We start from the raw sequence: 7,446 nt of genomic DNA on the forward strand, positions 1-7,446 counted from the left end.
TTACAAACCCAATAAAATTCTTTTACACCTTTCAATTTAAAATTGCAAGCCAAAATCAGTTAATAAGGAGTTTAAATTAAAATTTAAATTTATAGGAAATATAAAGGACTTGGGAACGGGTTAAAGTGTGCCACAAGGAGGCACTCAGCCAATTCCAGATTGTAGGACAAGACAAACAACTTAGTTTCTTCAACAGATAAATTTCTCTCTTTCTAGCAGGGGGATCCTATAAATTAAAGAAACTCTTCATAAGCAATTGAAATGTGTGGATCTAACTGGAACTTCAGTCAAAAAAAGCCTTCTAAATAGAAAATAGGACATTTATGAGCCATTTGGAAAGTTGACTGTTGATACATGTTTGATGATGTTACATTTTCATTTTCAATATATTTTCAGTTGTGCAATGGTAATTGTAGTTTTATTACAAAAAAGGGAGTCTTTTTGGTGTTCCTTACTGAGATATTTATGGTTAAATTATAGATTACCTGGGATTAGCTTCAAAACAATACAGGCGAGGGAACATGGTGGGAGAATAGGTGTTACAAAATTGGCCATGAGTTTATAACTATTAAAGCTGAATGAGGAATATATGGTGGTTAATTATACTATTCTTTCTAATTTTGTATATATTTGCCATTTTCTACAATAAAAGTTTTTAAAAGTTAGAATCACAAAGCTAAGCTAATAGATCACAAAGTTAAACAGCCCAAATTTTCTTATACATTCTAAGTAATTAAATATAAACATTGATTATATATGTAATATATATTCTCAAACCTAAGAATAGGTTTCTACACTCGATTCCAAATCTTTATGGCATTAAAAGGCACTGACAACAAAGGAAGCAATTAAGCACCACCAAGTAGTCTGAGGTTACCTGCACAAGCAAATTGGGGTGCCTTCTCAGTTGGTTGTGGAGGTAAAGTCTGAGCTGCTGGCAGTTAGGGTTATATTCTGCATAATCCTGAGGGAGAAGTAGAGCTCTTTTCTTTCTTTTTTTAAAATCTGTTTATTGATAAAACAACAAACATTCTTAACATATAAACATTCCATACATGGTGTACAATTAGTGGCTCACAATATCATCACATAGTTGTGTATTCATCACCATGATCATTTTTTAGAACATTTGCATCACTCCAGAAAAAGAAATAAAAAGGAAAAAGAAAAAACTCATACATACCATTCCCTTTACCCCTCCCTCTCATTGACCACTAGTATTTCCATCTAACCAGTTTATTTTAACCTTTGTTCCCCCTATTATTTGCTTATTTTTTAAATCCATATTGTTTACTCATCTGTCCATACCCTAGATAAAGGGAGCATCAGACACAAGGTTTTCACAATCACATTGTCACACTGTAAAAGCTATATCATTATACAGTCATCTTCAAGAATCAAGGCTACTGGAGCACAGCTCTACAGTTTCAGGTACTTCCCTTTAGCCAATCAATACACCATAAATTGAAAAGGGATATCGATATAAAGCATATGAAACCTCCAGGATAACCTCTCGACTTTGTTTGAAATCTCTCTAGCCACTGACATTTTATTTTTTCTCATTTCTCTCTTCTCCCTCATGGTCAAGAAGGTTTCCTCATCCCCTTGATGCTGGATCCCACTCATCCCAGGATTTCTGTCTCATGTTGCCAGGGAGATTTACACCCCTAGGAGTCATGTCCCACACATATAGAGGGAGGGTAGTGAGTTCAACTTGCCGTGTCAGCTTAAAGAGATAGAGGCTACATCTGAGCAACAAAAGAAGTTATCTGGGGGTGACTCTTGGGCCTAATTTTTTTTTTTTTTAGGTGCTTGGTCCTGGAATTGAACCCAGGTCTCCCGCATGGAAGGTGAGCGTTCTACCACTGAACCACCTGTGCACCCTCTTAAGCCTAACTTTAAGTAGGCTTAGCCTATCCTTTGCAGAAGTAAGTTTCATAGGTGCAAACCCCCTGTTCTAGTTTGCTAGCTGCCGGAATGCAACACACCAGAGACGGATTGGCTTTTAATAAAAGGGGATTTATTTTGTTGGTTCTTCAGAGGAAAGGCAGCTAACTTTCCACTGAGGTTCTTTCTTATGTGGAAGGCACAGGATGGTCTCTGCTGGTCTTCTCTCCAGGCCCCTGGGTTCCAACAACTTTCCCCGGGGTGATTTCTTCATCTCCAAGGGCCCGGACTGAGCTGCAAGTGCTGAGATGAGGAATGCCAAGCTGCTAGACTGTGCTACATTGCGTTCTCTCATTTAAGCACAAGCCAATTAAGTTAAACGTCACTCATTGCAGCAGACACGCCTCCTAGCCGACTGCGGATGTAATTAGCAACAGATGAGATTCACCTACCATTGGCTCATGTCCACAGCAACAGAACTAGGTGCTTTCACCTGGCCAAGTTGACAACTGAATCTAACTACCACATCCCCAAACCAAGTGCTCAGCCTATTGATTTGGTTGTCCCCACTGCATGAGAGAGTATCAGAAATTCCCCATCTCCAGATTAATTACTTAATAATTACATATATAACTTGAATATTTCCCCCTTTCTCCTGGTCCTCCTAAGGGGACTTTGCAAATACTTCTTTATTCGCTGTCCAAATCACTCTGGGATTTATCTAGGCATCATGTTAACTTGGACAAACCAAAAAAATCTCATGCCCTATTCAAGATTCCCTGTACTTATGGTGTTCAACTAAACTGATTACACAAGTTAAGTTAGGAAATGCACTATCCAAAATATAAATTTTGCACCAAATAAATCTCTCTTCCTTTAGTCTCACACAGAAGTTGAAGTTTTAAGATGGATGATATCATCCTTTACCCAGTCTTCTAATATACTTAGTCCTATCCAGATTAGCTTCATTCATACCTCTACTCGATGACTGATCACTTTTTCAATTTTTTAAAACAGTTCCTGTATGGGGTACTTCTGACTTTCACAGCTTCAGAGCTCTGACTCTGAGTCTCAGGTGCCACATAAATACCCAAAGTTTCTGGGAAAGACAATTTTATACAAACAGTTCAGTATCTCAGAATTTAGAATAAACAGTGACACCTCCTGAATGTATGTGACTGAGTAGAGCTCTTTTCTATCTCTTCCAAGCCATGACCTCCAACAGGCGTGATCTCACAACCCATGTCACCTGAATTCAAGTGATGCATATTACCTAATTCTTTATAATGACTTGAACCTCTAGTCCCCTCCCCAGGCTGTTTTCACTATTTGAGTTGTCAACAAATTCAACTAAGCTATTTACTAAGCTTGATGATTTTTGGAATTCTTTTCACATTCTAGCTGTATGACAGGGCCACTTTAAAAATATTTAGATAGCATTCAGTTGGGTTCTGTGCCTATCTCTGGCTTTAGGATACAATACCTAAACCTGCTAATAATACTTCCTTTGGCTTGTGCCAATTAATCTTCCATTTGTCCGTCCATTTCCAAATAGATGTGATCTCCTAGAAAGCCTTCTTTATATGTTACCTGTCGGATGGGAAACATTTCTCAGAAACTTAAAATAGATCTCAACCAAAAGGGTGAAGAGAGAATTGAGACAAAATAAAGTGTCAATGGCTGAGAGATTCCAAATAGAATTGAGAGGTTATCCTAGAGGCTAGTCTTACGCATTAAATAGATATCACCTGTTTAGTTAAGGTGTAATGAAGAGGCTGGAGGGAACTGCCTGAAAATGTAGAGCTGTGTTCCAGTAGCCATGTTTCTTGAAGATGATTGTATAATGATACAGCTTTCTCAATGTGACTTTGTGATTGTGAAAACCTTGTGTCTGATGCTCCTTTTATCTACCTTATCGAAGGTAGATGAGTAAACCATATGGATTAAAAATAAATAAATAATAGGGGGAACAAATGTTAAAATAAATTTAGTAGATTGAAATGCTAGTGATCGATGAAAGGGAGGGGTAAGGGGTATGGTATGTATGAATTTTTTCTGTTTTCTTTTTATTTCTTTTTCTGAATTGATGCAAATGTTCTAAGAAATGATTATGATGATGAATATACAACTATGTGATGATATTGTGAGTTATTGATTATATAGCAAGAATGGAATGATCATATGGTAAGAATGTTTATGTTTGTATGTGGTTATGTTTCATAAAAAAATTCATAATAAGACATGTTTTTTCATTAAAAAAATGAGAAGTTTGGCGGGCCACGGTGGCTCAGCAGGTAAAAATGCTTGCCTGCCATGCCCGAGGACCCGGGTGCGATTCCCAGTGCCTGCCCATGTAAAAAAGAAAAAAAAAAATGAGAAGTTGCAAAAAACCACCTTATAATGAAATATCTTTTTTTCTGTATAATGAAATATCTTTAAAATGAAAACTATATTGCAAGGATCTTTAGTAATCTAAGTAAGTATGATGATCTCTAGGAAGCTTGCAGCTCTAAACTGACAATACGTAGGCCATCCATTGGAAACATGCTCATGATACATTGTTAAGTGGGGGAGAAAGATAACATATTATGCATATGTACAGTTTTTAAAAGGAAAATGTATGCATACATATATATATCTATATATGTATACTAACAGAATAAAAGAAAACCTAAATGTAATGTTTTTATATTATAGAGAGGGAGATTGAAGGAGAACCAGGCGTTTTGGTTCATATCTCAGTCCCAGTACTTACTGACTATATAGAGAATTAATAAGCAGCCAATAAATGTTAGCTATTATCACGATTTAGATATCTGCAGAGACAAAAGTGAAAGGTTGTATGCCAAAATGTTAGCAATGATTATCTCTCGGGTTTTGTTTTTTAAATCTATATTTTCCATTTCAAAATGAGCATGGCTCAGTATACACAGTACAGTGGTTAAGCTTGTGGCCTCTGGTATCAGTGGTTCCTGGATTCATATCACATTCTACCACTTGTACCTCGCATGATTTTGAACAAGTTATTTAACTTCTCTGTGCCTTAATTACTTTATTTGTCATTATACAAATAGAGTCTCAGTAATTATACCCATCTCTTAGGGTTTTCAGAAGTAATAAACAAAAATGATGCATGCAGAGTGTTTGGAGAGCAATGCCTTGCACATAGTAAGTACCCAAAACTGTAGCCAATTTTATTTATGTAATACAAAATAAATAAAAGTTTTTAGAAAGCTTACCCCTAATGGTTTGGCAGTAAGATTGCTCTGGAGTCTTTGATCTCTAATTGATATATAAAGAATGATTTTATTCTGGGAAGTTAGAGAAGAAAAAATAATTCTGTTTTAAATCAAATCCATTTTAAAGCCAATCTCTATGTTCTCCAATTTTTGTCATTTTACTAGCATGAATTTAAACTGCTTTTATATAAGCCAATGTTAAGTTATTAGCTGGTATTTCAAGTTTGTATTTTTGAAATTATAGTTTTCAAGTTGCTGGCACTGAACTCTGAAATTATAGACTACTTCATGACATGACTCTCTTAGCTACACTCATCCCCACAGTCCCTTGGCTTTCCTTCACTTCTTTCCCTGATGCTTCCTAAATGCCCGTGCTGGCTATTTTCTGTGACCTGACCTCTAAATGCTGGAATTCCTTGAGGCCAGGTGCTGAGCTAATATACATTTTTTTCTTTTTCTGTACTTTTTCCCCGGGTGAATGCAATATTCCCATGCCTTTAACTCTGTATCTAGCCCAATTTCTACTCTTCAGGCATACCTCTCCAACTACCTGCCTTAGTAAATATTTCCACTTGGATGTCCAAGAGATAACTCAAACTCAGCAACTCCCAAATGGAACTTTTTATTTACACCCTCATCAGGCTCCCAACCCTTCTCCTCTTTCGGTCCTCCCCATCTCGTGAGCAGTACCACCAAGTTTGGCATCAATCCCCATGCACTCAGTCCATCAGCAAGTTCAGCTGGTTTTTCTACTTTCAAAATATATCTCGAGTAGGTTGCCTTCTTTCCATCTCCACTGACACCACCCTCCAATACTTTATCATCATCATCTCTTGACTGTAGTTCTGCAATACATTCCTTGTTAGACCTGCTTGCAGTTTTGTCACTTTCCAAACTACTACTTACAAAGCAGCCACCTTTTTTAAAACATGAATCATATCAAGTCCTTTTGTGTTAAAAATCTTCATTGGCTCCCTACTGCCTTTAGAAAAAAAACAGCACATATGGCCTGTGTCCTAATTCCATGTTATCACCACCTAAAGCCCATAAAGCCCAACATAACCTGGCTCTTACCCATCTCATCTCACTTCCTGCCACTCTCCTCCGCATTGTCCACAATACTCCAGCATATGGTAAGCTATTTCCACCTCTCTCTGGCTTTTGTTCAAACTGTTCCTTCAGTCCAAAGCTGTCTCTCTCCTCCCCACCCACATTTTTGGTTTCTGTTCTGTTCTCAGCTCTTATGAGACCTTCCTTGGGTTCACTAGGTGAGCCTCCCTATTTAGCAAAGTTACCCCTTTTGCTCACAGCTGTCAAGACTTGATCTCTGAAATCATCTTTGATTCACCCTTCTTCCCTTTTGTATAGTGAATGCCCAATGAATCCAGTTGATTATTCACTCAATCTGTTTCTCCTCTTTGTCCTTTCCTACAGCAAAGTCCAGAAAGACCTCACAAGGTGGCCTGGAAGGGTAGACAAGATTAGAAAGGACAGAGATGGGCCCTGTAGGTGGGTTTCCACATGGGCAGAGATTTGCAGCAAGAATAAGCCTGATATTCTGCCAGGAAATGAGGAGAAACCCATATTTTACTTATTCTGAATTTATCTTTATTTTTTATTTTTATTACCATTCACTTCAGGGCTGTGGTCCTTTACTTTTTGAGAAGTTTACTGACCCTCTTGAATATATGATAAAAGCTATGAATCCTTTTCTCAAAACATGCACATGTGCACACAATTTTGGAAATCATGTGGGAAGGGAACTTGATTGCTTTAGCAGTGAATCACCTACTGTCTTGGATCCTAGCAGTGTTATCAAACTATATCATTCACTCCACAAATACTTATTGAAGGTTTACAATGAACCAAGCAGTCTTGGATGTCAAAACTCAATTATAGAGTAGAACAGATAGCTCCATGCTCCTGCCTTCATGGAGTTTGCCTTCCAGTGTAAGAGGCAAATAATGAACAATGATAATATGTCAGAAAATGTAAATCTATGAATAAAAGAAAGGAGGATAAGGGGATAAAAGTGGATAGGACCAGGGGAAGATGTGAGGTAAGTGCATTGCAGGCAATAGGAACGGGATGTGCAGAAGTCCAGAGGCTTTCTCCCACCCTCCTGCAAACAGTAGGTAGAGTCTAGGATTCTGCACCTTTCCTTTTTCCTATAATGGAAACAGCGTGCAGGATTTTCACCGTGGAGGGCGTTCCCGCTCCTTCCCCACGTGCACAATTCAGTGCTTCCTGGAATGCTTCTTCTCCCAGGAAATCTTAACTCGTCCGCCAAAGAAAGACCTTTTATTCTCCATATATATAT

This window comes from Tamandua tetradactyla, chromosome 7 (assembly GCF_023851605.1).
Source record: "Tamandua tetradactyla isolate mTamTet1 chromosome 7, mTamTet1.pri, whole genome shotgun sequence".
Lineage (NCBI taxonomy): Eukaryota > Metazoa > Chordata > Mammalia > Pilosa > Myrmecophagidae > Tamandua > Tamandua tetradactyla.